Source organism: Heterocephalus glaber, unplaced genomic scaffold (assembly GCF_053883595.1).
Source record: "Heterocephalus glaber isolate CG9 unplaced genomic scaffold, H.glaber_assembly_v1.0 deba00001606, whole genome shotgun sequence".
NCBI classification, from domain to species: domain Eukaryota; kingdom Metazoa; phylum Chordata; class Mammalia; order Rodentia; family Bathyergidae; genus Heterocephalus; species Heterocephalus glaber.
In genome coordinates this window covers 19,061,213-19,084,172 of record NW_028258377.1, presented here as the reverse complement: position 1 = coordinate 19,084,172, position 22,960 = coordinate 19,061,213, and the positions used below count along the sequence as shown (strand labels likewise).

The 22,960-nt window shown below is 47.5% G+C and overlaps 1 protein-coding gene and 1 non-coding gene across 3 annotated transcripts in view; one reads left to right on the top strand and one right to left on the bottom strand.

Annotated features, from left to right (window-relative positions):
* The window catches only part of Kcnip1 (potassium voltage-gated channel interacting protein 1), a 369,324-nt gene that overhangs the window by 76,504 nt on the left and 269,860 nt on the right, over positions 1–22,960 (top strand). The window lies entirely within an intron of this gene.
* Positions 12,741–13,032, bottom strand: LOC147822955 (signal recognition particle RNA). The gene has a single exon (XR_015444924.1).

The following is a 22,960-nucleotide window of genomic DNA, read 5'->3' as shown; positions in this document are numbered from 1 at the left end:
GTTATTTAAATAAATTGTCGTGCTGCCACATACAAGCTGTTCACAGTGACATCTGCCCATTGTACCTGAATAAAAAGACATCTAAACTATACATTTTAGCAGAAAAGTCTAGAATAATTGGATGTTTGTAACCAGCGATTTTATCCGAAGAGTAGAATTCCTCCTGATTGTTAATTTCTTTATTTTGCTTGTCTGTAGCTTCTAATTTTTCTATGAGCATGTATTACATGTGTAATAAGAAAGAAACCTAATAAAAGTTATTGAATAAAAGAATAAACATCCAGAAATCATTCTCTCCTGAGGAATTAGTGAGCCTTTTCCTCCCTGACAACAGAGGCCACGCATGGCTGCTTTGCTGAAACCTTTCATTGGTGCCCCAGGATCCAGCCTCAGTCCGTGGGGACACAGGATGTGTATTCCTCTGGCTTCCTCTCTGTGAAGTCACCTTGACCGAAGGTGTTAGGATTTTATCTAGATGACCTCCAAAGCCTCCAGTGCTTGTAGGTGGGGCTTTTGAGAGGTAATTGCATCATGGGTGTGTGCTAACCCACTGATGAGTTTACAGCTGCCTTGCTGTTAGAAGGTAGAATCTGAATGGAAGAGGTTGGTCACCGGGGACATGGCCTGGAAGAGTTGATCTCTTCCTGGCTTCTCTTTTCACTCTCCCTCTCCTTCCTGGTTGCCATGAGCAGCTTCCCCTCTGCTGTGCCCTTCTGCCCTGCCACCCTGCCTTGGAACCAGCTGACTGTGGACTGAAAGCTCTCAAACTGTGGGCCGAAATAAACCTCTCCTCCTTTACATTGTGGTTATTGGGTATTTTGTCTCACAGCAATGAGGAAAATGACTAAAGCAGAAGAGTACAGCCCCTTCAGGGTGCCTGGCTCCATACCACACTGCTTTTTGGGTTCTAGTGGGCATTCCCTCCATTTCTTCTGGCCTAGGGGTAGTAACAGTTTGTGCTGTGCTGGCCCTGGTCTCAAACTTCCACTGATATTTTCTCTAAACCCCACTGCCACCTTTATCATGAGTCCCTTTGTCTGTAAACCTTTCTCACATTTCATGTAGCATCAGCTTCCTGTTAAGAATCTCACTGATACATTGCCCTGATTTTTCTCTTTCTTTTCCCATCCTAATTTCCTAAAATAATATGACTGATTGATTGACCTGTCCTTTATCACCTTCCTACCTGCCCGGTTATGGCTGCCCAACATCTTCCTTTGGACAGGTAGGCACCCAAAAAACTCATTGTGTCCGTCTTGGGAACTTTCTTTTTCACTGCCAAACTAAATTGTCTTTTCTTTTCTGTCAGCATCGCTCTATTTTTCACTCCCTACTCACTCCAGCCTCAAAGTCATCTTTATCTTCCCCTCCTCCTTTGATTTCTTATATCCCACCGGTGCCTAATGAACTTCAGTAACATCTCTTTAAAACACCCCCTTGCCCGCCATTTCTCCAGCATTTCCTCCCCCAGGCTCCTAACTGGGTCCTTGCTTCCTGCCTTCCTCTCCCCTCCTTGTTCTATGTTATGTGTGGCTTCTGGGTAAGGGTCCTTGAAATATAATTCTGATCCTAGCCACTTTCCTTCTAAAAAACTGTACCAATGGGACCAAGTTCTGCAAGCTTTCGTCCAGAGTCTCCAAGAATACTCTTCTCCCTGATGTCCCCTTCTCTTAAAAACCAAACGAACCACTGACTCACTCATTTTCTAAGAACAGGGAGTCCCCTGCAAGCATTCACCCTGCTGGATAACTGTCCTTCCACATTTCCAGGTATCCTCAGGACTGCTCAGAACCACCTTGTCCACAGGAGTTCTTCAGTCTTGGCTTTTCTTTCCACAGTAACAGTTCCCAGGTCTTACCAACCTTTATTTATACTTCTTTCCTGCACGTGATCATTTTTTCCTTGATCATTTGGGCAAATGTGTTGGTTAAGACTGTATTTTCCTTAAGGGTAATGGGCTTTCTTATTTATCTCTACATCTCATAAACTTAGCAAAAACACTGGGACATAGCAGTTGCAAGGTCGATGTATTATTAGATGAACAGGTTTCCCTGATCCCAGGGCAGAAAAGTCCTTGTCTAAGTGAATGGAAGAAAGGAGCTGAGACAGAGAGAGGAGAGACAGTTTGCCCCCAGTGTCAGCCTTGGAAAAGGAAACTGGTCTGTTCCCAGGGGTGCACAGGCAGAGACCCCAGAGAATCTGGGGGTTCCATAGTGGCCACAGGGCTGTGGACTCTGGCTGTACCCTGATGTCATCAACAACAAATTGACCAGAGTGGGGACAGAACAAAATCAGGGAAAATGGAGTAAGTGACTAAATAGCCTCTCCCTGCTCAGTGCTGTGCCCTGCATAGGTTGTACCTGTCCCAATTTTAGATGGAAAAAGAAATGAGAAAGGACTCTGGATTGGAATATAATTCTGAAGTAACTGAATGTATCTGAAAATAACTAAGCCACATTTTCTGCTTCAAGCAGAAATGGGGCTCAGAGTCAGAAGTTATGTGGAATCATAGAAAAGGAAGTCATCATCTTCCTTGAGTTATGTGAGTTACTTTTTACACATAATATTATGCACTTGCCATGTGCCAGGTGCTTAATATGCATGACCTCATTTAACTAGAAAAACCATGTAATTTATTGCTTTTACTTGGAAAATTATGCAACTGAAAGGGGGTGGTGTTAATAATTGCACTGGGACATAGGCCTGAGTTGACCATGATTTGTGGCTGTCCTACCTCTAACCTTCACAGTGCCTGAGTGACAGGGTAGCATTTTTATGTCCATTGACAGATGGAGAAGCTAGCACTACAAATGGTTAAGTCACAGCTCCAAAATAAATGAAAGGGCCATAATCCAAGCCCTTGTGGTCGTTTGCCAGCGCCCTTGCTTTCCACCTTGCTCAGGACCTTGACTCCACTCAGCTTCCCCATGGCCACTCTTCCCCAGCAACTTGGTCTCTTTTCTCTGCCTGACAGAAATACAGTGAGGCCACATGTGTAATATTAAATTTTCTAGTAGCCACATTAAAGTAGAAAAGCAAACAGGCAAGAAAAATAAATTTTGATGCAATATTTTACTTAAGCCAATATGTCTAAAACAGTATCATTTTCATATAAAACAAATATTCATGAGAGATTTTTCAGTTTCCTCCCTCCTCCTCCCCTGTCTTCTCTTCCCCTTTCTCTCCTTCTCCATAGTCTTTCTTTTAAATCAATATATGTTTTCTCCTTATATCTTATCTCAGTTCAGACCAGCCACAATGCAAGAGCTCAATAGTCCCAAGTGGCACTGCAGGTCGAGCAAGTCTGAGCCGGCCCCATTTGATCGTGTCGTAGGCACACTGCCATCTGGTGGACGGATGTTCCTCACCTGGACAAGAAGTTTGTATCCTAGGTCCCAGCAAACCCGCCTGGGGATCAGCACCCAGAGAGAAGAACCTGGGACAGGAGACAGGAGGAAGAATTGTTGCTGATGATGTTCCCAGGGTAGAGACCTATCCATGGAGCAAACTCATCACTCACACTGTCAGCAACCTTGGTCATGATAGCTCTTGTTTCCTAGCCACAAGAGGAATTAGTGGAAAATGGAATTGTTACTCAAAATGCATGTTTTTTAAAACAAGTCTTTAAAAAGCAAGAGTTCCTTTCATTACCATGGAATTCTAGGATTCCAGTTAGCCAAGTTTTTTTTTTCCAATATGAATAATTAAGAATGCTTGATTAGAGCTGGTGTGATTCTGGACTCTGAATTACCGCACATTTGAGAGGGAGGTTTAAACCAAGCTTTGTATCAATAAATGATGTGACTACGGCACTCAAGAGAGGAGGGGAACTGGTGTTTAGACAGCTTGGCAAGGAGAACAAGCAGCAGTTGGGACACTCGCTTGGCAGTGGCAGTGTTTTCAGCACCATGCTGTCCTTGGGATTCCCCGCACACACATGTAGGTGACTTCTGCCTTTAAAGGAACTACGCTCTTTTTTTTTTTTTTTTTTTGGTACCGGGGATCGAACTTAGGTCCTTGCGCTTAAAGAGACTACACTCTTCTCAAAGCAGAAGTGAAAACAATCACAGACCAACAAGAAAAACAGCATCACGATAGTAAACAAGGACATGCATGTTTAAACTGAGCATGGGCAGATTTTAACTTGGATCTAAGCAGCACATTGCATTTGAGGACAAAACGGGACCTTGGTTCTAGTCTCGGCTCTACCATCCATAGGGATGTGACACATAGCAGAGTGACACAAACTCTCTGTCCCTCAGCTTTATCAGCTCCTAGTGAGCAACAGTCTGGACACGTCCTACTACTGGGGTTGGGGAGTCAAGGAGAAAAGAGAGACAGACATCCATGAATTCTAGGGACTGGCTCAGGAGGGGTTCCTCAGCAGGGGAGGGTGGGAGCCCGGGGCAGGGACAGAAAAGAGGGTGCTGAGCTGCCAGATCCAGAACAAAGTGCTTTTCTGGGGTGTCCAGTTGATGTGCTCCAAGGATGGCTAGAGATTGTCCTGTGCAGAGCAGGAAGGCAGCCTAAATGACTGACTTAACCTAGAATCAAAAGGGATCTTTGAGATAATCCTGAAAAACAGGTCCCCAGACTTATTTTACAGAATGCTAAGGCCACATGATGTTACTAAATATTTAACATAGCCAGACTTCTTTGCCAGAGAACTTCCCAGAACCTTAACAGTGTATGACTTTCCCACAGGACAGATCTCCCAAACTCTTACCTAACCATTGTAGCCTTTATTTTAAAGGGACATCACTTGGGAAGAGTTCCAGGGAATGCTGAGGAGCACTCAGCTGAGGAACACTGCTCTGCTGCTGCTATTTTACAGACAGAGAAACTGAGGCTCAGAAAAGTCAATAGTTAAAAGGTACACAAAAATCACAGCAGAGCCAAGTTTGGAATTTTGGTTTTATGACTCTAATACCTAGTGAATTTCTTTGTCTTTCTTTTTTCAATTTGTATTATATACTATTTAAAACATGCAAAAAAGATAAGACTAATACAAGATATCCTTGCACCAGCACCTAGATTAAGAAATAAAGTACTGTCAATACAATAAAACCCTTCATAGGCCCCTCCTCCTTGTCTCTCCAAGGGAACCTCAACCGTGAATTTGATGATATAATGCATGCAAATCTTGGTGAAATTTCAAATAAATCATATCATCTTCAGAAAAATCTTTTTAGCATCACCCATGAATTCTGAGTTGTGACAGTATTAGCATTCTAATAAAAAACACAAAATCCCACTTGGCCCAGAATAGCAGAGATGAAAAGCCAACTCGGAGAATCCTCAGATTGCCTACCTACAGCTCACAGCACATCAGAGAAATTTTATGAATCGGTGAACTTTTTCATTCTCCAATGGGCTCTTCGGAGGGTTTATTAATTCTGTTAGATGCGGGGGTGCTTCTTTCTCTTTTTTGCACAAGATTTTTGTGACATGAATTCGCTGCCTCTGCCTTCTCATCCGCAGGCCAGATGGGGAGCCGCGTGCTGTATAAATGTTTAATTGTGGCACAGTAAAAATATTTGCTTTTGGTAGCTGGAAGCTACTGAACGGAGGTAGAGCTGTCTACTAGAGTTGCCAGACTTCATACTAATGAGAACAGAAATAAAGTCTGATTAAATCAAATTCCCCATAGTGCAGAACCACTTAAATAAATGTTTCATATTGTTTGCATGATGCTTTTAAAATGTAACAGCTGCTTATGTAACCATTATGCTGGACATAAATCATTCATTGCCACCGCGGCTGTCAAGGCAGTGCTCAGCTCCTTTGCCTCTGCAGCTGATGTTTCCATGACTTGGAGACTTTGCAGACCTGCTGTTTGGTTCCCTCCTTGCTAGCATGCTAGGCATGGGAGAGTGAGTGAAGGGGTAATGAAGAGCAGGCAAAAAGCTGCCTGCTACTGAAAGCCTTTGCAGCTGTCCCACATTTCATCCTCACCACCAGGAGGCGTTACCATTCCCATTTTCTAGACGGGAATACCGAGGCCTATACACATGCAGCAACCTGCTGAGTCCCACAGTAAGTCGTAGACCCTGTATTTGAATCTAGGTGTGTCTGAACCTGGGCACATCACATGAGGCTGCCCAAGAACGAAGTACGCCACCACACCCTAGACCTCACATACTCAGATCTGTTGCCAGTGGTTAGGCCAATGAAAGCTACACCAAGATGCAGAGAGGAAGGGGATCCTGTGGGCTACTGAGGGGGCGGGGCCAGATAGATACTGATCTGAACTCCACTTCCTGGGCCAGCAGCCTGTTCCAAATCACCTCGCATCTGTCTAGCATAATAGCCTCCTTCTAGCCTCCTGTCTCCATTCTTGCCATCCTCAATCCATCACTTACCCAGTAGCCTGAGGGATCTTTAAAAACTGCCAATAAGATCACGTCACTCTCCTGCCTACAAGCCTCCAGTGGCTTCCCATCATTCTTAGAACAAAGCCTGACCTCCCACCATGCCCTCACAGCCCTTCATGGTATGAACCCTACCAAGATTTGTTCATGCTTCCTTACTTTGCTGCTTTGTCTGGACACCCTGGCTTCTTTCTGGACCTCGGCCACAATAAACTCACATGTGCCTGGGGACCTTTGCACACGCTGGAAACTCTCCTCCCCAAGATGTTCCCCAAGACTGGCCTCAACCTGTCATTCAGAGTCCCCTCCTCAGAAAAGCCTCCATGGTTATTTCATTTACTGTACAGTTCTTACCGCTTTCTCAATTTCTTCACTTGTCTGTCACTTTCTTATCCCACTGGCATGTAAGCTTGTAGAATGTGTACTATAGTGTGCTAAAATGTGCACCTTCCTAGGGCACAGAGAAGGTTGCCATGGTGGTAGCTGCTGATATCTTCTGGGGTCCTGAACTGCAGCTTCAGGAGTGTGCTCTGGGCTCTACCACTTCATCAGCACCTGTGGAGGCAGCGACCCCTGGCAGTCAGTTCTGCAGTGCTCTCCAGCTCACGGCTGGTGGCCCAGCCTGGAGGCTCTCCACCCCGCACCTGCCAAGAGCCTCCCAGATGAGACCGATGGGTTGACCTCAACTTTACTATTCAGGGCATGATATAAAATAGGTTTGTTAGATTTATGTGTGATTTCTAGTTTTCAAAATGCCTTTCTCCCTGTTTCACTTGGTGAACTCCTATTCATCCTTCAAAGCCATGCACAAATGTTCTGTCCTCACCTATTTCCTCCCGGGTGCACCTTCTCACATGTGTGTCCCAGCGACACCCTCTGTGTTCCTCAGTGGAGAACAGAGGACCTGAATCGCTCAGCATAAATAAGAAAGGATAAAAAGGAAATCTAGAAATGGGAAGAGGCTAGGAAAGACAGCTGGTAGAAGGAGCTTGAGAAGGACGGTGTGGCAACCACCTGAGAGAGAGGGCAGTAATCATTAGTAACAAGGTGTGTTGTTTTTTCAAAGAATGTAGATATAGTGCCCCACTCAGTCTTGTCCACAAGAATTTCATTCAGAGTCTGTATTACTCACCCATGGTTTCTGTTAGCTGGCCTTCCATCGCTGTGACAAAATACCTGAGATAAACAAGGAGGAAAGGTTGGTGTTGGCCCAGAGGTTTCAGTCCACGGTCAGTTGGCTCTGTCACTTTTAGGCCGGTGACAGGACAGAACATCATGGTTGGGAGCACATGGTGGAGGAAAGTTGCTTATTTCATGATGGCAGGAAGCAAAAAAAAACAAAGAGGAAGAAGAGGGCTGAGATCCAAATATCCCCTCAAAGGCACATCCCCAGTGACCTCACTTCCACAGGCCCCACCTCCTGGAGGTTCCACCACCTCCCAGTAGCTTCTTAGGGTGAGGACCAAACCTGCACTGCCCAAGGCTTTGGGGCAATTCAGGGTCCACTCAATAGGACTTGAAATCAAAATTCCATGTTACCTGAATTCAGCACCAAGGAACACTGCATCAGATTTAAACACAGCTTGAGCCATGTATCATCTCATGTAGCAAGAGGTCTGAGTGTACAGAATTTCTGGGTCGTTAATTCAGCAGCTTCATCGGGTCTGTGCTCTGTGATCTTATGTGTTGTCCCAAAGCAGTCACAGAATGGCTCTGTCAGCTCCATGCATCAGTCCCAGTCCCACATGCCCACCAGGAGGAAAATGTGTGTCTCCCCCAACTCCCACCATTCATAAGGAGGCACCATCTCCTTGCTCTTCTTGGTGCCTGTGTCATTAGTCTTTGATTTTGTGTCCTTGCCTAGCTGTGGAGTGGCAGGGAAGACTAGGGTTGGCCAAGTCTTCTGGGGGAGCTTAGTAGAAGGAAGTGAAGGCAGACTGCACTCTGCTTGTACCCCTTCCCTGGTGGAGAGCTTGCTCCTTCTAGGCACACCACTTCCCTATCAAGTAAGAGCCTATGGAGTCAGGGATTCCTTCCCTGGGGCCCAAGTGATTCCTGGTCATGTCTGGGCCTCCTCCTGATCCTGCCTCATGCAGCATTCTTCAGATGCCATTCTCCACACCAGCCACCAAGGGCACATTTAAAATACAAGGCTAGACTGGTCCCTGTCATGGCTAAAGTCCTTCAGTGAGCTCCCAAAATTTCTATAGTGAAGTTCAAGCTTCGTGGCATGATACTGAAGACTGTCTAAGTTCAATCTTAATCTTCTCCCTCTAACACAGATATTCCTGTGTCCTAGGTAAAGTGTAAGAAGTCCTTTTGTTCCCCTGACACCTCTATGCTTTTGTTTGAGTTGTTCTGTTTGCTCAGCATTCTCTTCCATCTTCTCCGACTGGAAAACTCCTACCCTCTCTTCAAAGCTCACCTCATGTGTCCTTGTGCTACAACTATTCCAGTTGAAGGAGGTTCCATTGCTACTTCCTTGACTTCTATCACACCGTATATGGCTTACCCAGTGTTTAACAATGCATGGTGACTTTCCCTAAGTGTTCACTGTTACCCAAAGATTGGAAAGTCCTATAAGGCCAGTATACCTTTTAGCCCTGTACCCCTAGTGAACACCTTCTCAGTGCTTGCTCATTTAGGAAACGAAGCCCCCATCAGGTACCAGTGAAGCCAGAGCTGGAAAAGAGTGGCCATGGAGGTTATGTGAGATAATGTCATGCAGATCGTGGTTCAGGGAGGTGACCTGCTAAACTATTCTTTTTGTCCTGGCTGCTGTCTTGTTATTACTGCATCTCAGCCCTGCCTTTAACTGGCCTTTTCATGATCCCAAAGGAAGGGGCCAGCCTGTCTCCAGAATCCCAGAATATGCTCGCTCTGTGTCTGTGTCTTCCTCACATGGCTGGAGCACATCCAGGCAGGACACTGTCCCGCTGATGGGAGAGTAGGTGAAGGGCCCCGGCCCCTCCAAGTCCCTCTTCCCACAGCACAGACTCAGGCCTCACCTTGCCAGCACTTTGTTAGCAAACCTGGGCCCTTCAGGCCACTCGCCTTGGAGTCAGAGAAATGGGTTCCGATTAGAGGACTTGAAGAAAGTGGCCTCCTTTTACAGGCAGTTGGGTTCTGAATCGAAGCAAGTGTTAAAACTTCCAAGCTCGACAGAAACCAACAAGACTTGCTGCCACCACCTGCAGGACACCAAGAGAAAGCACATTTGTGCGTGTGTATGACACAACCACCTGAAACATGAGTGAGGAGCGTGCCCAAATCCTACTCCCCAGGCCTGGGGTGGTAGAAATGTCCATTTGTTTTCTCAGAACCGAAGCTCAACTCTGGGCAGGTAAGGAATGTCCTCCCACACGGTGTCCTTCTGCTCTGCTCTAGTGTCATGCAGGAACCCAGGGGATTTGAAACGAGACAGTGCTGAGAGAGTGAGGGCAGGGCTCTCTCCCAAGGCTTCCTGCTCACAGCTGAGATGTCCACTGAAAGTTCCAGGAATCCACCACGGGCTCCTTGGAAGGGCTTCATAACTCTGCCTGATGGGAAGCAGGTCTAGAAGCCAGTTCTCTGTAACAGACAAGTGCAAGCCAGGGCTCTGTGATGTGAGGCCTCTGTTACTTGTATCTGCTGAACTGGGCTCCGGGGACCCGACATGGAGGAGCCAGGTATTACCCTAAGGCTGTGCCACCTGCCCTGCAGGCCCCCAAGCTCAGCCTTTCTCCCCACGCTTGCTTTTGCCTCTGCCCTACGTCCAGGTCCACGGCTGCTCTCCAGAGTGGATGCTTCGCTCTCTGCCCTGGAAGGCTCCTGCCTGGGAGGTTGCTCCAGGGCAGTCTCCACCTCACTGTTGAGCTGTGTTTGGTATCGACAGCATTTTGTCTTTCTTTTTCTTCTCCATATTGAGCCACTTTTAAAAGCCAAAGTTTTCATATAAAGATGTTGGTTTCTGTATACAAATAGGGCAGTGTGGCAGTTTGGGACTTCTGTGGAAATAATTAGTTGGAATGAAAAACAGGGTCTTTTGGTAAAGCTCCTAGCCAAGCCAAAGGAACCTACCCACCAATCATTCCCATATTCATGTATAAAAACTTCTGTGCCAGTGGACATTATTTTAGGTTTTACCTAAAAACAGAAGGACACGTTTTATTTAAACAGCAAAGTTGCTTAAATGACATAATGTATATGAAGAATTTGGAGTAATCCCTGGACCAATCTCATAATTAATAAATATTTGTTGAGAGAATCATTTGTTTATAAAAAAGAAAACCAGCTGGGCTCACTAAATAATGTTAGTTCAGAACTGGCACTGGAGAGCTCAGTTATTTGGCTTTGGGGGGCTGTGATGTGAGCCCAGACAATCCGGGACATTCAGGAGACCTGAGAACCACTTTGTTGCCTAAATCCACAGGAGCTAAAGCCAGACCCGAGCAACTCCTAGGACAACATACAGTGGGTCACATTCACAGGGACCACCCTGCACCAGGCTCCTTAACTGCATTTTGCTACTACAACCTAATAACAGCCCTGTGAGGTAGGAATTAGTCTCCCCTTTGCGCCGATGGGAAACCCTTCTCAGTGAGAGAGACAGACATTATTGAAATAGCCACACAAAATAGAAGTTAGATAAATTATCTCTGAAGAAAAGGAGTAGGAATTTATAAAGGTGCAAATTAACAATGAAAATGGGCCTGGCTTAAGTGGGCAGGGAACATTTCTTTAAAGAAGTGACATTTGAGCTGAAAGCTGAATGATAAATATGTGTTAAATAGGAGAGGAGCAGGCAGGAAGGAAATAAACTCAGTTGTTTAATCCCAGTGCACAACTTGAACCACTTGGGGAGTCAAAAAAGACAGTTTTGTGGCCTGGTACTTTGCCAGCCAGTCTAATTCAGTTAGGACCTGGATACCAGTGTCTTTAAAAGACTCATGGGCAAACTATAAGATGGAGCAAAAAAAAAAGTCCAAAAACTCATATACTCACTGAGATAGCCTCTAATAAGTAGGTGTAATTGCAAAAGAAGGACGGGCTGTGGGTGTGGCTTAGTGGTACTACACTTGCTTAGCGTACACCAGGCCCTGAGTTCAATCCCCAGCACCACATTCAAAAAAATACAAGAAAGGAAGAAAACCTGCTTAATATATGTGATATACTATGCTAAAAGCTCTGCCGTGTTCCATTTTACACTTGCCAAAACCCTCAGAGAGAGTAAAATGTCGCTAATATTTTACAGATGAGAAAATTGAGGCTCAGCAAGGCACCAATTTTCCTAGGGTCTCACAGCTCACCAGGGGCAGGAGGAGAATCTTCTCCCAGGCTCATCTGGCTACCGAGACCATTCTCTTTCCCCCTGACTCTGCATCCCTATCCAGGGATGCTTCCTGCACCACTCAGCTCTCAGGTCCCTGGCTCATGATGGGCTGTGGTTGTTCTGGTCTGGCCATGAAGGGAGCTCTGTAGACTGTGCCTGTCTTCAGCAGAGTGGCTCCACAGTCAAGAGCAAGGATCAAGGAAAACTGAATTGGTTCACATCCTCCTTACAGTCTGCGGACTCTCAAACTACTTACGGAACTTCTTTGAGCTTCAGATTTTATCCCCTAATGCAGGGGATAGTATTAGTACTGTAGAACATCTAAAGTTTTGCTGAAATGAGCTCACAATAGACTACAGACTAGCAGGAGAAAAGGGCACACAAATTTATGCACTGTGCACACAGGGGCGTACCCAGTAGTCCACTAAAGTTCAGATGCCTATATTATATATATCCTTTTTCATAAGGGAGAGGGGAATGAAGGAATGAGTGGACTTGAGACAAGACAGAGGCTTGTAAATGATTGTCTTTCGAAGTTAAATGTGCTGGGAGATGGACCAGTTTGTGGACAAGCTGGGGAAGATGAGAGTTGGAACTGCACTGTGAACAGATGTGGTCTTTATGCAGATAGTCTCACAAGTGATCATTCAGAGCTGCTCTTACAAGAATAGATGAAATGTCTGTCTGTCGGTCTTGATGTGGGTGACAACTTTGAGTTCTCTTCTACAGTAGTTAATCTTTCCTAGCTGTTTAATGGGATTCCTAGGGAGAAGGTTTAGGACATTTCTTTTGAAAGCTGTTTTCTCAGTCAGATAAAAAAAAAAAAGTCATTCCCCCTGCCTTCAGAGAGAAAGAGGATCGAGAGATAGAAGAGAAGCGGGCAGGAGAGGTCAGAGACCTTGATTCTAAGATGTTTCTCTAGCTCAGTATGTCAAAGCACCACACTTTGAGTCCCAACAGTATATTCCTAAAAAGTTTTTGTACACACACACAGACACACAAAGCTGCTTAGAACATAGTGTTCAGTTAATATCGTCCCAGGGCCTGGAGTGACAGTGCAGTATTACTTTCCAACCTCTAAGTCAGGTGGCTCCAGGATCAGGGACTATCATGTCCCTCCTCAGGAGTCCAGGGTAGGGAATTTTGACCCGCTCCATTTCAGACCTGGGCCAGTTCACCCCTCCTTAGGCAACCTGATGATCCCCTCCTCCCAGGAAGTCACCATACTGATGCCAAACTTAGTGTGGACACCCAGTCAGCATAGCACACTGCAGCCCAGAACTCCTGGACTCAAGCAATCCTCCTACTTCAGCCTCCCAAGTAGTTGGGACCAGTAGTGCTCCACCAGGCCTGGGAAGAATAGGAAATGTTAAAAGGCCCAAGTCTTCTAGTTCAGGCAGGACATGCATACTGTCTTCCAGGAGCTTGGGCAGAAAGCTGCTGTCCCTGCAGATAGGAGGAGCCGCAGCCAGGGACCTGGGTTGATCAGGATTGAAAAATGACTATGAAACCTCCTCCACGAAGAGGATGGAAGGGAGTGCCCACATGTCAGCCAGCTAGCAACCCACAGCCTTGGATACTATTGATCTGGGTCTGTGTGGGTTGGGCAGAGGAGGCCAGACTCAGATACCCTTGGTGCTCTTGCCTAAGACCCTTTCAGCATTGGGAGGCGGCCTTGCCTAGCGGAAGCCAGTATCGCTGCTGACCAGCAGAGGGCGGCACAGGCCATAGGCTGGCCAGCTCCCTCTCACCAGTCCAGTTTTCTCTGCAATTTTACTACTAAGTCTAGCCTCTTGGGTTCGGCGTATCTTTGCTCTTCCCTGCAGGCTGGAAACGCCTGGAGTAACCACAGGCAGGAAGTATCCTGCCTTGTCCCAGTCCCCCGACTCTGAAGTCTTCTTGCACTCAACCTGTTTCAAAATTTCATTGCAAACCACAGTGGAATCTTTTTTTTTTGTATCGGGGATCGAACTCGGGACCTTGTGCTTGCGAGGCAGGCGGCGGAACTACTAAGCTAAATTCCTGGGTCCAGAGTGAAATCTTAAAGCTGTTCTTCCAAAACAGAGGGTCTCAGACCTGTAGGTGCATACAACTCACCTTCACTGTTTCTGCTTTCTTAATGCCAATGGGCTGGAAGGTTTTCCTTTTTTTGCAAGCTCTCAGTGGAGGCCAGGAACTGAGCTCTGCCCCTCTGATATTCCATCCCACCAGGAGGGAGTGAGAGGCTGTGGAAGGCAGGGGCTCTCTGGTAAAGGACAGCACTGTGCTTAATCCTGACTAGTTATGTGTTTATGGTGTTATGGTACATCCCCCTAAAGCCTCAGCCAGTCATAGGCCTTTGGAAGGTGACTAAATTATAGGAGCAGTCCAGCTGACTTGCTGTTAGGAGGTGGGATCTGGCTGGAACAGATGTGTCACTGCGGGGAGTGACCCGGAAGGTTATAGCTCCTTTCCAGTTCCTCCCATGATTCTCCCTGCTTCCTGTCCACCATGCCGTGAGCAGCTTCTCTGTCTTGGCCCTCTGCCATGCTGTCCTGCCTTGGAGCAGCTGTGGACTGAAACCTCTACAATCTATGAACCAAACTTAACTCTCTTCCCTTAGTTGTGGTGTGTCTTGGTATTTTGTCCCAGGGATGAGAAAAGTGACTAAGACATGAGCAAGTCACTGAACTAACCTCTGTGAAATCCTCATCCTACCATGAGGGGTTATAGGAGAATTAAATGTGGAACCATGTGCACAGAGCCCAGCACGGTGCTTAGGAAACAATGCTCCTTGCCAGTCTTCAGGTTATGTCCTGCAGAGATCAACTTCAAGGATCAGTACCCAGAATCGCTCTCCCTTTCCTACTTCCTGTTTCCACCTTCAGGTGGCCCTCGGCACCCTGAGCCGGAGTCCCCCCCCCCCCCCCAGTGCCTGTGACCTGCTGCGGGGTTGCCGCCTCAGTCTCAGTCCTGCACCCATATTCGCCCACCACTCTGCACCGCCCTGCCCTGGCTTTTCCAGATACTATGCAAAGTACAAACCTAGCTTCACACCATGCTACAGAGCTCTGGAGCCAGGAAGGAGTGGGGATGGGCTTGCATTTTCAACTCGCCTTCCCCAAGCAGATTCTGAGGCCCACAGAGTTAAAGAAAGCTGCTATAGGAGAAGAGATGAGAAAACAGTATTCTAAAACAATTAATTAAGGCAAGTGAAAGGGACAGGAGAGCCATTATGCAAATATCCGGCCATTCAAGGCTATTAATTTGGAGCAGAGAATGGGGGATCCAGGTAAAGCATGCTCACAATATTAGGCAGTCAGGAGGTTGCTCCCCACAGGATCAATTCTTCCTCTGCCCGAGGAACAGAACGGTCTCATGGCAACGTCAGAGGTTGGCAGGTCTCCTGCTGGGTCACAAGGAGCAGCCACTAGGCCTGAGGCCAGAACTGCGGAGAGGTCCACCTGTCCTGCACGGTGGTTCTCAATGTGGAGTCAGTACAGGAAGCCCCAGGAGACTCCCAAGCCTAGCTTCGCCCTCAGCAAGTCCAAGGCGGGGCCAGCAGATTAACATTTCCGCAGGTTCTCCTGTGTGGCTTGTCTCAGTGCCCTTTCTGCGCGTTTGCGCATGTGTTTTTGAGCATGCGTGTTTTCTTTGATTTACTGCAATGTTTCAGTTCAAGCTTCTTGATTAGGGAATCAGACCAAGAACAATAGCCACTGCTGGGCAGCTTGTGAGAATTTACAAACCCTCTCTGGACCTTCGTTTCCAAGACACAACATACTACCAGGCTGTCTATTTAAAAATGCATGTGGTAGAAAAGATTTCTTTCTTCATCACTACGTTCATGGCTGAGGCACCTATATATAACAAAAGACAAATTAAGAAAAGAAAAAAAGCCTCTTATTTATTTGTTTAGGTACTGGAGATTGAACTCAGGGCCTTCATAATGAGCTACATTCCCACATCCTTATTTATTTATTTATTTATTTATTTATTTATTTTTGAGATAGGATTTTGCCAAGTTGCCTAGATTCATCTTGAAATTGAGATCTTCCTGCCTTAGCCTCTCAGAGTGCTGGGTTTATAGACATATGCCACCATGCCTGGTCACATTTATTTAATGTATGATTTATTTGACACTGGAGCCTTTAGAAACAAAGACCCATAGAAACAGGGAAGCTGTATTTTTTTATGCTAAAGTTGGTGAAGACATGGACAGCTGCAGAAAAAACAAAATTGAACAAAGGAGGAGTGATCTAGTGGTAATAAGCTGAGTAGAATTCAGCAAGGTCTGTGTGTTAAGACTCTTTGTCCCTTTGTTGTAGGTGATAAGGCTTTTCCTGTCCTGTGGGTATAGGAAAGGCACTTCTTGAATGAGGGTCTCATGACCTACCTCAGAAGAAGATCAGAGAATTCTTTTATGGCCACTTCCCAGGAGAAGGTCAGGGAGTGACCTTCTTCCTTCTGCAGTTTTCGCAAATGTCAAGGTGGCATATTTTGGAGTCGTGTGCCCTGAGCCTTATCACATCCATGAGTACGTGCTTTCCAGGCACCAGCCCCTCACGGCCCTGGGTGTGCATTCGCCCTGGGTATCCTCAGAGCAGACCTATGAGCTGGCGCTTAGCCCTGTCTGAGGGATCAGAGACTGCACAGAGTGATGATTTCATCTGCCCAAGGAAGCACAGCCAAGATTTGAGCTGAGAGCAAGGGCTTGAAAGCTTGACCAGGACAAGCGTCTGCCCTTAGCAAACTCAGAGAGGAGTCGGACTGACCAGGCCGAGTGCACCTTCACTGTCAAAGCCGGTCTCTGGCCCTTGTCCTGAGCAGCCTCTGGCCAAGGTCTGTGGTGGGAAGGTGGCCCCTCCTCTGTGCCTGCCTTCTCTCACCCTCCCCTTCCTCAGCCAGAACTGCACTCTTAGATGGGGTGGAAGACAGCGGGGTGCTCAGGAGAGGGAACAGGATTTCTCAATCCAGGCTGAAGAGTTGGCCTGGATGGGGCACTGGCCTCCTCCCTAGTCCCTGTTAACATTTCATCTCTGAAACCAGTTTCTCATCTGGTTCCTAGGGGTCTCCCTAAAAACACTGCCCCTGAAAACTTTACAAGGCTTCCCTTAGCCCCAGAGTGAAGCCCAAACTCTACCTGCTGCCCACCCCCCTGAGTGATCTGGCCACTCACAGTGGTCTCGCTACACCTTTCTGAAGTCTCCTCTCTCCTAAAGGTTGTTGCCTGAAGTCCTAAAGCCATCCATACTCTCTCGCACCCCAAGCCTTGCAAAGCCTGCTCGCTTGGTTTGGAACACTCCCTGCATCTGAAGTCTCGGTTTCTCCCTTCAGGATGCTTGCCCTGACACCTGTCTCCATCAAAGGACTGCCTCAGGGCCCTCTTCTGCCTGCTCCTATTAGCGCTCTGCACTTAGCCGTGCGTCGCAGCATCTATTGTGTCTGCATTGTACTGCTGTGTGTCCGCGGACACGGAGGGCTCTGTCCATACTGCACTAGGCTTTTTGGATCACTTTCAGCAGTTTGAACACTGTTCCTCTGGCTTCTGTGTGACTTCACCTCCAACATTCTGTAGGGAGAAAATGTTTTCTTCTCAATTTAGGTTCTAGTGATAGGATGGGGGGCTGTGATGTAACTGACAATAAGTAGATTAACAGGAGAAAAAGTAAGCCTTATTCACTTGCACACGGGGCTAAACAGCTAGGGATAAGGGCTTATGCGCCAATGAAATGAAAAGGAGGTGGGGGTGAGGCTTCAGTAGAAAACTACAAAGGCTGTGATGAGGCTCTGATACCAGATTTTCTTGGAATGTGACTTTATTAAAGGCCACTCCTTACGGCTGGAGACTCCCTGTGTAGAGGGGTTTATACTGGCTATATTAGTCTACTTTTGTCATTACTATACCAAAGTACTCAAGGCTGGATATTTTATGAAGAAAAGAGGTTTGTTTTGCTCACAGTTGTTTGTTTGTTTGCGGTACTGGGGATTGAGCCCAAGGTATTCATATTATTAAGCTACATCCCTGGCCCTATTTATTTATTTACAGAGTCAGGGTCTTGCTATGTGGTTCAGGCTGGGATTGAATTCACTATGTAGTCCAGGCTGGGATCGAACTCGCAGTGATTCTCCTGCATCCCTGGCCCTTTTTAATTTTTCACTTAGAGACAAGACGTCCATAAGTGGTTCAGTTGTCCAGGCTGGGCTGCAACTTGGGATCCTCCTGCCTCAGCCTCCCAGGCTGCTGGGATTGTAGGTGTGGAGTACCACACCCAGCTAGCTCCTGGTTCTGGAGGCAGAAAGTCTGACTTGAGGCTGTCTCTGGTCAGGGCCTGTGTCGCAGCATGATGGATGGCATCCTGGCAGGAGACCATTCAAGAAGAAGAGACAGAGACCGAATGACAAGTCAGGAAGCCAGAAAGATGAGGGGCTGTTGTCCTCTTTTTATAACCACCTTCTTTGGAGAACTAACTCAGGGTCCCTCAAGAGGTCCCTTAGTTTCTTTTAAGGGCAGCACCTCCAGGGCCCAACCAGCACCCACAGGTCCCACAGCTTCTTACACAGCACCCGAACCCTGCAGACCACACAGCTACAGCCAGTTCCTGGGATCGCTACTTTCCACAGGTGTGAAAACTTCAGGTGAGATTTCTTTCCTGTCTACAGTAATTCAGATGTTCTCATTTTGAAATAATCCTTATCCTAGGGTGGTAGGTTTTTTCCCACCAGATTCCTGACTGTCACAGCCTTCAGGATCTGTCCTAAGGCTTGGCCAGGGACAGGAGACAGGAGTGCATGGGTACCCTCTCTCCCGGAGGGAAAAAGCCTTGCTCCCCTGCCTGAGGTGCCCACATGGGGGTGTCATCAACCCTCCTGAGGCCACAGGCTTGCTGGGCTTCTCACTCTTCTCTTCTGGTTCTTCTTTCTCCACTTCCTATCTGGTTTCCACTTTGTCCTGAACAGCACATGCGTGGGCTCTTTCTCTTTTTTTTTCTTTTTGTCTCCATCTGGGGCAGACAGTCTAGTATCTCTTTTCTGTTGTTTTGTTATTTGTTTCACTGTTTTGTAGTTTAGTTTTGTTTTGAGACAGAATCTCACTCTGTAACCCAGACTGGCCTCAAACTCAAAATCCTCCTGCCTCAGCCTCTTGAGTCCTGGGATTACAGCTGTGTACCACCACCCCTGGTAGCCTAGGACCTCCTTAGACCACCTCACTTGTGCACAACTTCTCATCTCAGAGTCTGTGCCATGGCTTGAATATGGTTTGTACCCTCTGAAACTCACTTTGAAGACAAGATATGATGAGATAGGACCTTTAAGAGGGGAGCAGGTCTTGACCTTCATAAGTGGGTTCGTCCTTTCACGTGATTAATGAATGGTGGGTTCATGAGTCACCTCAGGAGTGGGTATCTTGTAATAGCCGGTCTGCCGGGCCTCTTGAGTGGCCCCTGCCTCTCACCGTGGGAAGCCCTACACTGCCTCTCAAGAAGGCGGTCACCAGATAGAGCCCCTCTACATTGGACCAGAACGCTGATGCAAAGTCAGCTTTTTTATGATTTTATCATTTTATCATGGTATTGTGTTAGGAACAGAAAACCACTAGGCAATGTGCCTCTGGATACCCCATGTAGAACAGAGGGGCATGTTGCCGAGGGATCTGCCCTATAGCTGATCCCCATCCTACTCCCTGAGGATGACAGAGGGCAGAGGACAGCAGCCTTGAAGCAAGCAGCAGGCCATTGCAAGGGTGGCTGTAATGCTGGGCCTCCTCAGCTGCCACTGTACCTGTGCTTTCTGGGTCCTTGGCCTCACCTCTGCACCCCCAAACTGTCCCCATCCACTGTCTCTCTCCCTTGGAAGAGCCCTGCAGTCCAGGTCTATGGGAGTCAGGCCAGGTAGCAGGGTGCTGGTGGCATTTAGTGTCTCCACTGTGCCCACGAACTGATCGGAAGCTGTCAGCTTCCACTTCCCCTCCTCTGCTCTTGGCCCCCATGCTGCCAGATGCAAATACAAAGGACATTTTAATTTCACAAATTGCGGCAAGAATGAAACTCAGCAAGCCAACTGGCAGGCAGGCGCAGGTGAGGAACAAGGGTGCAAGCTCGGCAGAGTGCCAAGGCTCTGGGCTGCCTTCCAGCGAGGTCCCTCACCACCTGCCGCTGCAGCGCCTACTGAGCCCTGTCAGGAGCCAGCCTGGTGAGCGCCAGGGGGAGGGGCAGAGCTTGGCATCTGTCCACCTGTCACTTCCTTCCGCTGCCTCTCAATAAGAAGGAGGCTGGGTGCTTGCTGGGTCAGAGGCGGGAGTGGAGTCTGGCCTCTTTTCCCTCAGCCCAAGCCAGCCTCTGGAGCAGAGCAGTGCTGTGCGGAGGAACCATTGATTAACCTGCAGAAACCTCACCCTCAATGCTTCCAGACTGACAAAGCAGGGATGGACCTGGTGGCCCTGATGCCGCTAGCAGCCCTCCTCCTTCCCCAGACTTTCTGCCAGTCCTGCGGTCATGACATGCACAGCATGTGTGGCTCTTGTTATCACCCCCCCTTTTTGTACATCTGTGGCAAGCATCTAGTATCTCTTCTATTGTTTTTTAGCTGTTTCATTGTTGTTTTGTTAGTTTACTTTTGTTTTGTTTTGAGACAAACTCACTCTATAATCCAGGCCTGGAACTCACTGTGTAGCCCAGGCTGGTCTCAAACTCAAAATCCTCCTGCTTCAGCCACTTGAGTCCTGGAATCACAAACGTGTACCACCACCCCTAGGTGATAGCCTAGTACCTCCTAAGAGCAGGTGGACCTGAAGACCTTGGAGGTCTCAGAGCCTAAGGAGCAGCCATCCTGTCTTTTATACAACCAGAGAACCAGGGTTACACAAATGGCAATCAGTGTGTCCCTCCTACAATTTCTGTGTTAAAGTCCTAACACTGGGTCCTAATGCTTTAGAAGGTGACCATATTTGAAGGTAGGGTCTTTAAAGAGGTGATTAAGGTTGACCAAATATGATTGATGTCCTTATAGGAAGAGAAAGTCAGGACACAGACACACAAGGAGGAGGGTATGAAGACAAGGGGAGCGGAAGACAGCCACATATATGGCACTTTTTGATGCCAGCCTCAGCAAACTAAGACAAGGGTGCAGATACCTAAGTAGAAAATGATGAGGCCCTGCAAGAAACACAGGGAGTCAGAGATTGTTCAGCAGGGGCTCAGTCACTCAACAGATTAGAAAATGGACAGACGGGGGCGGGAGGTGATGGTGACAGACTTCCCTAAGGCCACACAGCAAATTAACCAGAGCAAACTCACCCTCAAGTGAGAGCTTTTGCCTGATGCCTGTTTCCCAAATGGAAAACTCCTATACATCCTTAAAAACCCAGTCCAATGTATAGGGTGTTTCTTCTGGGTCGGCCTAGTAGGAGTGACCTTTTACTCCCTTGTGTTTCTTTTTTTCTTTTTGGTACTGGGGATCAAACTCAGGTCCTTGCGCTTGTGCAGAATTGGCAAAACCACTGAGCTAAATCCCTGGCCCAAAGACTCCAGAACCTTTGAGTTTCTAATAGCTCATTCATTCCACATATCCCAGGCACCTGCTATGTGCCAGACACTGGGGTGGAGAATAGGAATACAGAGATGTATAAAAAGAATGGGCCGATGGCACCTTCTCTCCTGGACATTACACTCTATGTGGGGAAACAGGTATTTATTAAATATCCAAATAAGTCTGAAGCTGGAACTATAGCAAGTGGCATGAGAGGTGTTCAGGATCCTAGGATTTGGGTCTCCATGGGTTGGAGCTGATCAGGGAGGGCTGAGAAGCTGTTTGAGGCTGTGACCACTGAGCTGAGAGCCGAAGGTGAGTCAGAACAGAGGAGAAGATGCGGAGGGCCAGATGCATGGCCCTTTTCTTAGAGGAAAGGGCTGAAGGCTGCTCCTTTGGGTGCAGATCGTGGTAGGTCTGGGGATCTCCAGGTCGTAACCGGTGCAGGGAGGGGAGACCAAACAGGGATGAGCAGGCTGGCTCGCCATCGTGCACAGTGCCAGTGAGGCTCGCTAAGAAGGGGCACTGGACGATGTGGAGCTGGGATCCCTCAAGGCAGGGGAAGAGAAAATTGCAAGGAAATAGTTGGATTGTACAGGCTGGGGCTCAGAAGAGTCTGGATGGGAGGGGCACCTGGGTGAGTCCTTGGAGCAGGTGGCAATTAAAGCTGAGGGCAGATGAGTCCCCGGGGGGACAGTGTGGAAGGACAAGAGAAGAGCCTTCTGAGCCAATCCTTGAGGACCCTCCATGTTTAATAATCAGATAAGGGGTGTGAGCTTAAAGGAAGACAAAGCAGGAGCAGCCTGAGAAGTGGAAGGAAGACTTGGAAAGTGTTTTATCACTCTGGGTCCCAAAAGGAAAGTGATGTAACACAGTGGATTTAAGGGAAGAGTTTAAACAACAGATTCTCTGCAGAGAAGTCTGAGCAGTACATTAAGGGAAACATCCAAGCTGTGACCTACCCAGGGACCAGCAATAAAAGGGAGTTGCTACTCTCCCTAGGTCTGAAGGAGCAAGAAAGTGGAGAGTGTTGCTGGAGCCCAGTGAGGGTGGAGTTGCAGCCACCCAGAAGAGCTGTAGCTACAGAGGACAAGTGCTGTCCCAGAACCACAGGGGCACAGGAAGGAATTGGGCAGCAGCACCTGATCCCCTCTCCTGCCACTCTCAGTCTGCTGGAGCCTCTCTGTGGACCGATCCAGCTAGAAGTCAGAGAGCTAGGAACCCAGGATGATACAGACCATGAGGTCATCTTCTGGCAAACGAGCAGGCCAGAAAAAAGCAGAGAGTGGATCAAGGAGTGGGAGAAATGAAGAAAAGTCAGCCCAAGTATGGTTTCATGGAAGCCAATGAGGAGTATGTTTCAACAAAGAGGAAGTGGCCAGTGGTGTCCCACCATCTGAGAAGCCAATACAAAGAGAACCAAGTTGGTCTGTCACATTTTGGTGCAATGGAGGTCACCTATGACCATATAAAGAGCTTATTTGGATAATAGGGGTAAAAGCCAGACTGGAGACAGATGCTCAGTCACTTCTGATGGGGGTAATAAAGGAAGAACATAGGGGTTTGGAATTCAAATAATGCTGCTATCTTGGCTTGGTAGTGGAACTTTGGGCCATACCTTACTCATCTCTAACATGGAGAAATTGATACAAGGAGAGTTGTCACAACTGAATGAAATGGTGTTGTATACTCTCAGTAAATTCCAAGGTGGTAGAAAATTGAAGGACTTGTGCTGGATAAAGTCCCCATCAGGACAATAAGGACCCAGGAG